Source organism: Ochotona princeps, chromosome 15, assembly GCF_030435755.1.
Source record: "Ochotona princeps isolate mOchPri1 chromosome 15, mOchPri1.hap1, whole genome shotgun sequence".
Taxonomy (NCBI): Eukaryota; Metazoa; Chordata; class Mammalia; order Lagomorpha; family Ochotonidae; genus Ochotona; species Ochotona princeps.
In genome coordinates this window covers 43,244,299-43,253,467 of record NC_080846.1, presented here as the reverse complement: position 1 = coordinate 43,253,467, position 9,169 = coordinate 43,244,299, and positions in this window count along the sequence as shown.

Sequence of the window (9,169 nt, the reverse complement as noted above, 5' to 3'; positions counted from 1 at the left end):
CTGAACTGTGAGGAACGATTGGAACAGCTCATTTTGGACCTAGCGCCACTACCTGCTTCCCCTTCCGGTGGCGCAATTGGCACCATTCCAGTTATCCACCAATGAGATGTAACCTCATGGCATCTTTTGAGAACCTCACCCACCAATCTCTCGCGACCTCGCCCCACACTCCCCACCCACCTACGTGCGGCTCATCATCTCAGTCACCAATCCCTTGGGGCCTGCCCACAGCCCCTCCTCCCAGCCAATTCCCCACGCCCCCACACCTTCCAGACTCACCTAGGTTTCATAAAATCAGCCTCCACGTGTGCCCCCTCCCCTTCCTTGGCCCTCCTGCATCTTGCCCCCTTTCCCTGCCCTGCCACCATGGCAGGAGGAATTTCCTTTTGTGTTCTCTCCCTCTCCACCCCATACCCTGTTCATACCCTGTTGGAATAAAGGACCTCCTAAGCACCTCGCTGGGTCTGGCATTTTGGCTTGGTAAACTTATCCTGGAACAGGACTTGGCTGCGGGAGTTAGCTATGCATGAGAACTTTTAAGTGTGCCTAAAAACTAACTTGCACCCCATATTGTAGTAAGTGGGCTCCTGCAACTAATTGCTACTTCCTGCTAATGCACACTGTGCTAGGTGTGCAATTGGTGATGACTGAATTAGTTGGATCTCCAAGGCTGAACTGAATTACTGGCTCCTGGCGTTAACTTGGCCCTGCCCTGTTATTCTGGGCATTTGGCAGGCGGTATGAATCAAGGCATCATTCTCTGTCTCTCTTTCCCCAGTCCTTTCAACTAAATATTTTTTAGATGTAAGCTTGTGGTTTTTCTTTAAAATGCTTTATTTTTATTGGAAAGGCAAATCAGATTTACAAAGAGAAGGAGAGGCAGAGAGACAGATCTTGTATACATTCATTCACTCCCCAAATGGCTTCAGTGGCCAGAGCTAAGCCAGTCCGAAGGCAGGAGCCATGAGCAGCTTCTCGTCCTCCACTGCTTTCCCAGGCCACAGGCAGGGAGCTGGATGGGAAGTGGGGCAGAAGATGAGAGGATGGCTCACACAATTCATTCCTTCTCACTCCCCCCAATTTGAGAGAAGCAGATTAAATTTTCTCTCCATTTTTCAAATAAAAATCTTTCTCTTCTTCTTTCTAATAAGAATAAATAAATCTTTTGGGCCTGGTGCAGTGGCCTAGCGGCTAAAGTCCTCACCTTGAACATGCCAGGATCCCATATGGGCGCTAGTTCTTATCCCGGCAGCTCCACTTCCCATCCAGCTCCCTGCTAGTGGCCTGGGAAGGCAGTTAAGGATGGCCCAAAGCCTTGGGACCCTGTACCCATATGGGAAACCTGGAGGAAGTTCCTGGCTCCTGGCTTCGGATTGGCACAGCACCAGCTGTTGCAGTCACTTGGGGAGTGAATCATCGGACAGAAGATATTCCTCTCTGTCTCTCCTTCTCTCTGTATATCTGAATTTCCAGTAAAAATAAATAAATCATTTTTAAAAATAAATAAATCTTTTAAAAACAAAGATACATTTATTTTGTGGCAAAAATATTTCAAATGAATGCATGTATAGGTTTTTTTTTCTTTTTTTAAAGTTTTAAGCTTTAGGGAATTTTATCCTTTTCTGTAATTTGCTTGTTTTCATCTTATTTATTCACTGATTTACTTCTCAGATGTCCTGTCACAACCAAGGCCAGCCAGGCTGAAGCCAGGAGCCTGAGGCTCAGCCTCATGGCTACATCTAAAGCCTGTCCCTGTAGGTGTTAGTTCTTCTTTTTTTTTTTAAAGATTTATTTTTACTACAAAGTCAGATATACAGAGAGGAGGAGAGACAGAGAGGAAGATCTTCCATATAATGATTCACTCCCCAAGTGAGCCACAACGGGCCGATGCTGTGCCGATCCGATGCCAGGAACCAGGAACCTCTTCCAGGTCTCCCACGCGGGTGCAGGGTCCCAATGCATTGGGCCATCCTCGACTGCTTTCCCAGGCCACAAGCAGGGAGCTGGATGGGAAGTGGAGCTGGCGGGATTAGAACCGGTACCCATATGGGATCCCAGGGCGTTCAAGGCGAGGACTTTAGCCGCTAGGCCACACTGCCGGGCCCTGTAGGTGTTTGTTTTGGCGTGCCTTTTCCATGAAATTTTGAAGATGCTTTGTGTCTATATTATGATAATGACCAAAATGTATTGGACACATCATGTGTCCTACTGTAAAAGCAGTTGGGTGGTGGAACTGGTTCTCCTATCCCCTTTCCACACCAACCTTTATGGGTTTTCTCTTATTTTTGTTCACTTGAGCATATACATACATGTACACAGGAATGCGTAGTTCCTTTTCACAAAACTGCACACACACGTTTTCCTGTTAACAGTGTGTAATGTCAAACTGCATTTTTTTATTTTTGTGCATGGTTGCTGACTCTATCCTTTTAACCCTTCTACTTCCTAAGTGATCAGAATAATATTGAAGCACTCTAGGCCTGTAAGCAAGTCAGCCTCTCTCCCTGCCCCCATGCTGCTCTCCTTGGTTATGCTCCTCTTCCTCCCCGAGACAATCCCAGAAATGAGAATTTTTCTATCCCAAGAGGAAGCATGGAAATGAAGTCATCCCCTGCCTTGCTGACTTGAGGCACGCCAGAAAGTCTGCTGGTGATGAGCACGCCCTTCCACAGGATCCGGCCCCAGTCTTCCCCAGGCCGGAAGGAGTGCAGCACAGAGATCCCCTAAGGATGCCTAGCTGGTGTCCTGCTCCTTGTCTAGGAGCATGGCACGGCATTCTTTTTGTCCCCACACAGGGGGACATGGTTACCCATGCCTCAAATTGCCTCAGCAATGAAGTCTCCATAGAGACAGGGTTTAGAGAGTATCGGGAGAATGACATCGGGAAGGGCCCTTTGGGTTTGCTGCAGGATTCAATGGCAGCAAGTTAGCACAATTCCTGGCAGAAAAGCCAGCCCTGGCAAAGCACTCGGGCAGCGCCACCTCTGGTTATGCTTTCTGTGTGTTTAATAAAAAAATGAATTTTGTGAATCTCTGACACAAGGAGAATACTGAATTCTTAGGCATTAAAATGAAACCCTTCCTTTTTGACTAGCAGAAATCATCTCGGAAATATTAAAAATGCAAAAAACTGTATTTCATTTAAAATGAGTTGTCATGATTTCTAGCTTTATGTTAGTTTATCTTTCAGGATCTAAGCAGCAAGCAAGTAACAGATTGAAGCTGCGGTGCTTCCAGGATGTTAGGACTACAGGAAGTTTCCCCATCAAGACACTGAGGAGGAGAAAGAACCAGATGAGTTGCACTAGCCGATCCTTCAGGCCCCCCCCAGACCCAAAGGGGCAGCGAGGAAACAGTTCCCACACCCCACAAGGGGAGTCCTGCAGTGACTGTATTGAGAAGACATAGTCAGCCCGAGATGACTTTGGAGAGCGATCCAAGTTAGCAACTACTCTTGACTCTCCATCCTACCTGCAGTTTAAGGGCTCAGTACTCTAAGACTTTGTCTACTTCAGATACCAATCAGAAAGAAAGATTATGTGTACTAGGAAATGGTACTACCTGAGGGTTTGATTTATATCATCATAAAAAATTAAATAGTGGGGCTGGCCCCATGGCATAGTTAATTAGGTCCCCACCAGTAGCACAGCTATTTCCTATGGGTGCCAGTTTGAGTCCCCACCACTCCACTTCTAATCCAGCTTTCCGCGAATGCAACTGGGGAAGCAGTGGAAGGTGGCTCAACTCCTTCAGCCCTGGCACCCGTGTGGGAGGCCCAGAAGCAGCTCCTGGCTCCTGGCCTGGGATCAGCCCAGCTCTGGCCATTGTTGCCATTTGGGGAGTCAACCAGGAAGATCCTTCTGTCTCTGTGTTTCTCTCTAACCCTGCCTTTCAAATAAATTAATAAATCTAAAAAATTATGCGGTTTCTGTATGTATGTGGTGTTGTTTTTAGTTATTTGAGCACAGTCACGTATCACTTAATGACTAGAGCATATATTGACTCATACTTTCTTATGCAATTTCATTGTTATGCAGGACATCATAGAATGTACCCACTCCAACTAAGCTAGTTAAGAAATTACTAGGTAAATGGAACTGTTGTCATATTTGTGATTCATGATCTACTAAAATTAACTAAAACATCATTATGTATTGCATGACTGTACTTAGAATGTACCAGATAACTTGGATTATAATTTGTTTTGTAGCCTGTTACATTATGTTTGGCATTCTCTCTCTCTCTCTCTAATTTTTTTTTAGCTGGGAACACTGATTTACAGGGAGAAGAGACGTAGAGAAAATCTTCCACCTGCTGGTTCAATCTCCAGATGGCCACAATGGCTAAAGCTGAGCCAATCTGAAGCCAGGAGCCAGGAACCTCTTCTGGGTCTCCCCTGCCGGGTGCAGCACCTCAAGGCTTTGAACCATCCTCTGTTGGTTTCACAGACCATAAGTAGAGAGCTGGATGGCCAATGGAGCAGCCAGGACATGAACTGGTGCCTTTATGGGATTCTGGCACTTACAGGTGGGGGATTAGCCACTTGAACCATTACACTGGTCTCCTTAGCTCTCAATCTTATAAATAAGATGAAGATGCTTGTAAATTGAACTTGAAAAGCTTAAAGAAAACTAGATCTCATAGTTTGAACAGGATTTGGCTCCCCAAATTTATGCAAATATTTAATCCCCAAAGTCTACTGATTAATGCATTACTGTTAAGGGTTGACAAATCAAGGGTGCAGACAAACTAATCATGGCATCTGAGAGGTGAGACTAGTGGGCGGACATCAGGGCCTTGGGGGCGTGACTTCAGAAGGTAATCCTGAGATAGAGTAGGCTAAACAAATAAAGTGAGCCCATGTCCTTTCTCTCTGCTTCCTGGCTCATCATGTGCTGGTTCTTCCACATACCTCCACTACTGCCTGCCTCCACCAGGTGCCAGACTAATGGGTGCCCTTGATTCATGGCTGTGAGCCTCCAAACTCTAAGTTGAAATAAACCTGCTTCCTTCCTAAGTTGTTCCCCCCTGGTATTTTGGTTGAAGTAATGGAAAGCTAACTCATACACTAGACTGTACCCAGTCTAATCTGCTGTTCCTTAGAAACTCATCTGTGAATGTGTAGGAAAGCGATCTCACAGATGTAAGAACAAATCTACATAACAAAAGTTTCTGCCTTCGTTTTTCAGACATCACATCCAATGGTAAGCACTTAATATAGCAATTAGAAGGCTACCTGGCATTCCCATTCAGCTGCCTATTCATCAGCCTGTGAGGTAACAGGTGATGGCCCATGTACCTAGGTCTCCTCTACATACACGTGAGACCCAGTTGGAGTTCCTGGCTTAGGCCTGGCCCTGCCCTAGTTATTGTGGAAAATTGTGAATGAGCCAGAGAAAGGGAGTTCTCTCATTCTCTCCTATCCCCCTTTTCCTCTATCATACTACCTTTAAAATAAATAAGTAAAATTTTAAATGTATCTTTTTGGGCCCAGGTGGTGGCCTAGCGCCAAAAGTCCTTGCCTTAAACTCACCAGGATCCCATATGGGCGCCAGTTCTAATCCCAGCAGCCCTGCTTCCCGTCCAGCTCCCTGCCTGTGGCCTGGGAAAGCAGTGGAGGACGGCCCAAAGCCTTGGGACCCTGCACCTGTGTGGAAGACGTGGAAGAGGTTCCTGGTTCCCGGCTTCGGATCGGCACAGAACCGGCCGTTGCAGTTACTGGGGGAGTGAATCATCAGATGGAAGATCTTCCTCTCTCTCTCTCTCCTCCTCTCTGTATATCTGACTTTGTAATAAAAGTAAATAAATCTTTAAAAAGATTTATTTTTATCGCAAAGTCAGATATACAGAGAGGAGGAGAGACAGAGAGGAAGACCTTCCATGTGTTGATTCATTCCCAAAATGGCCGCAATGGCCGGTGCTGTGCTGATCGGAAGCCAGGAACTTATTCCAGGTCTTCCACATGGATGCAGGGTCCCAAGGCTTTGGGCCGTCCTGGACTGCTTTCCCAGGCCACAAGCAGGGAGCTGGATGGGAAGTGGAGCTGCCGGGATTAGAACCGGCGCCCACATGGGATCCCAGGCGCGTTCAAGGCGAGGGCTTTAGCTGCTAGGCCACGCCGCCGGGCCCTAAGTATATCTTTTCTTAAAGATTTGTTTTTTTAATTTTTATTTGAAAGGAAGAATAATAGAAGGAGACACGGGAGAGATATTCCATCTGCTGGTCTACTCTACAAATGTCCACAATGGCTAAAGCTGAGCTGATCCAAAGCTTGGAGCCTGGAGTTTCTTCTGAGTCCCCCATGTGGGTGCAGAAGCCCAAAGACTTGAGCAATCCTCTGCTGCTTTCCCAGGCCATAAGCATGGTGCTCCTATAGAATGCCAACACTTGCAGGTGGATGGAGGCTTAGCCTTAGCAGAATGTTGGCCCCAAGAAGAAATACATTTAAACCATTATGTTACTGCTGAACACATAGCAAGTAATATGGTGCTCTGTGCTTTAAAGGAGTGTATTGTGTATCTAGGAATTTAGATAAACAGATTATTACAAGTGTCTGCCAGAATAAGATGGCAAGGTGTTTTGACAAGGAGGGGGAAAGACTTCGTGGAGAAGGATGAGAAATCAGCAGACAGGGGGAGTGGGAAGCCACAAGTGAAAAGGCAACAAGATGTGAAAATTACAGTGTGAGAGACAGACTTTAGGTATGACCTATTATACACCAGTCCAAGTAATGCGAGAGTGCCAAGTGAGATCAGGGGCTGCCTTCAGGCAATTAAGTCTGACAGTAAAAAGTAGGTGAAGCAAATATATCTTTTGTAATCCAAAGTGTGAATCAAGTGACTTTGTGACCACATGGTAGCTTTTCTGCTTAGTGAGATTCAAAGTGGTGAACCGGGTCTGTTCAGCCTTGTCTTTCTCTTCTGTTTCTCTCTGGTTTCCTCCTTTCTCTGCATTTCTCTCTTTTCTTTGTTTCCTCTACCATTTCCCTCCCTGTTTTCCTTTATCCTCTTCCTGGAATACTTCCTGCCTTCTTGCATGCTCATCTGCCGTGCCATGGATTAAGGGGCCTGCAGGTGCCTGGCTATGCTAAGAGACTGCTGGCTACATCCACAGCTAGGACATGATGGTCAGGAGTAAGCCAACTACCGGACGTTTGCAACTGTGTGTCCAGGCAGCTTTAGAAGTAGAGGAAGGCAGGGCCTGGCGAGGTAGCCTAGTGGCTAAATGCTTGCCTTGCATGCTCTGGGATCCCATTTGGGTTCCAATTTGTATCCTGGCCACTCCACTTCCCTTCCAGCTCCCTGTTTGTGGCCTGGGAAAGCGGCAGATGACCCTGTACCCACGTGGGAGACCCAGAAGAAGCTCCTGGCTGCTAGTTTTGGATCAGCTCTGCTCCAGCTGTTGAGGCCATGTGGGGTGTAAACCAGCAGATAGAACATCTGTCCTCTCAGTAAATCTGACTTTCCAATAAAAATAAAATAAATCTTAAAAAGGAAAAAGGAGTAGAGGAAAGCAATATTTTGACCTTCATCTATTGAATCTGGTAGTTCTGCAGGCTAGTCCTCCAACTGTAGTGCTGGCATGTCCTGTGCGCATTGATTCTAGTCCCTGCTGCTCCCCCTTGTAACTGTCAGGAAGGGAAGGAATAGTATTCCCCCCCCTCCTTCAAAATCTGAAATATCTGACACCTGGACCTAGAAATTTTTTTTTAAGTATTTTTTATGTATTTGAAAGTCAGAATTACAAGAGCAAGAGAGAGAAAGTAAGGTCTTCCATCTGCTGGTTTACTCCCCCGATGGCCACAACAGCTGGGGCTGGGCCTGGCTGAGGCCATGAGCCAGGAGCTTCTTGCAGGTTTCCTGCGTGGCTGGCATTTGGACCATCGTCTGCTGCCTTTTCAGGCCAACAGCAGGGAGCTGGATCAGATGCAGTGACGCCTACGTGCAGCTGGGGCCTACGTGGGATGCTGGTGTTCCAGGTGACAGCTTTGCTCACTGTGTCACCACACGGTCCCTAGCCCAGGAGAATCTCAATGGGCAGGCAGAAGGGTAGGGGAACTGTGTCAGAAGAATTTAGAAATCTGGAGCAAAGGAGGTATCAATCAATGCTGCTGACACAACCGGTTTTTCTTAATCAGATCAGACAACACAACGTTTATTCTTCCTCTGGGCCTTTTAATAGCCCCTGGAGAGCTATTAAAACTGCAGGTGCCAGGCCCGGCACAGTGACCCAGTGGCTAAAGCCTCTTCTTCCATGCAACAGGATCCCAAGATGGGCGCCAGTTCACATCCACGCCACTCCACTTTCCCAATCAGCTCCCATCTGGGAGACCTAGAAGAAGCTCTAGGCTCCTGGCTTCGGATCAGCTTAAATGTGGCCATTGCAGCCACTTGGGGAGTGAACCAATGGGTGGAAAATCTTTTGTATCTCCTCCTCTCTGTTAATCTGCCTTTCCAATAAAAAAATAAATAAATAAATTTTCTTTTTAAGTACAGGTGCCAGCATTGTGGCACGGTAGTTTAAGCCATGGTTCCACCCATGTGGAATGCCTGGGTGGATTTTCAGACTTGAGCAGTTGTGGCCATTTGGAGAGTGAATCAGAGGAAGGAAGAGCTCTTTCTGTTTGTTTCTCTGTCACTCTTTCTTTACAATGAAAAAATGAATGTTACAACACACAAAGTAGGGCCCGACGGTGTGGCCTAGCGGCTAAAGTCCTCTGCTTAAATGCACTGGGATCCCATATGAGTGCCAGTTCTAATCCTGGCAGCTCCACTTCCCATCCAGCTCCCTGCTTGTGGCCTGGGAAAGCAGTCCAGAACGGTCCAAAGCCTTGGGACCCTGCACCCACGTGGGAGACCTGGAGGAGGTTCCTGGCTCCTGGCTTCAGATTGGCGCAGCACCGGCCGTTGCAATTACTGGGGGAGTGAATCATAGGACAGAAGATCTTCCCCTCTGTACATCTTCCTTTCCAATAAAAATAAATAAATCTTTAAAAACAAACAAAAGAAAACACAGAGAGCGAGAGAGAGCGAGAGAGAGTTGAATAGAGCCTGAGTTGAATTCCAAAGATATTGAGTGGGACCTTGCAATCTTTATATTTAACCAGACTCTGAGGTGTGAGAAAGTGTTGCAAAGTTTGGAAAACTTTTGCTCCGGCATATTTCTGATC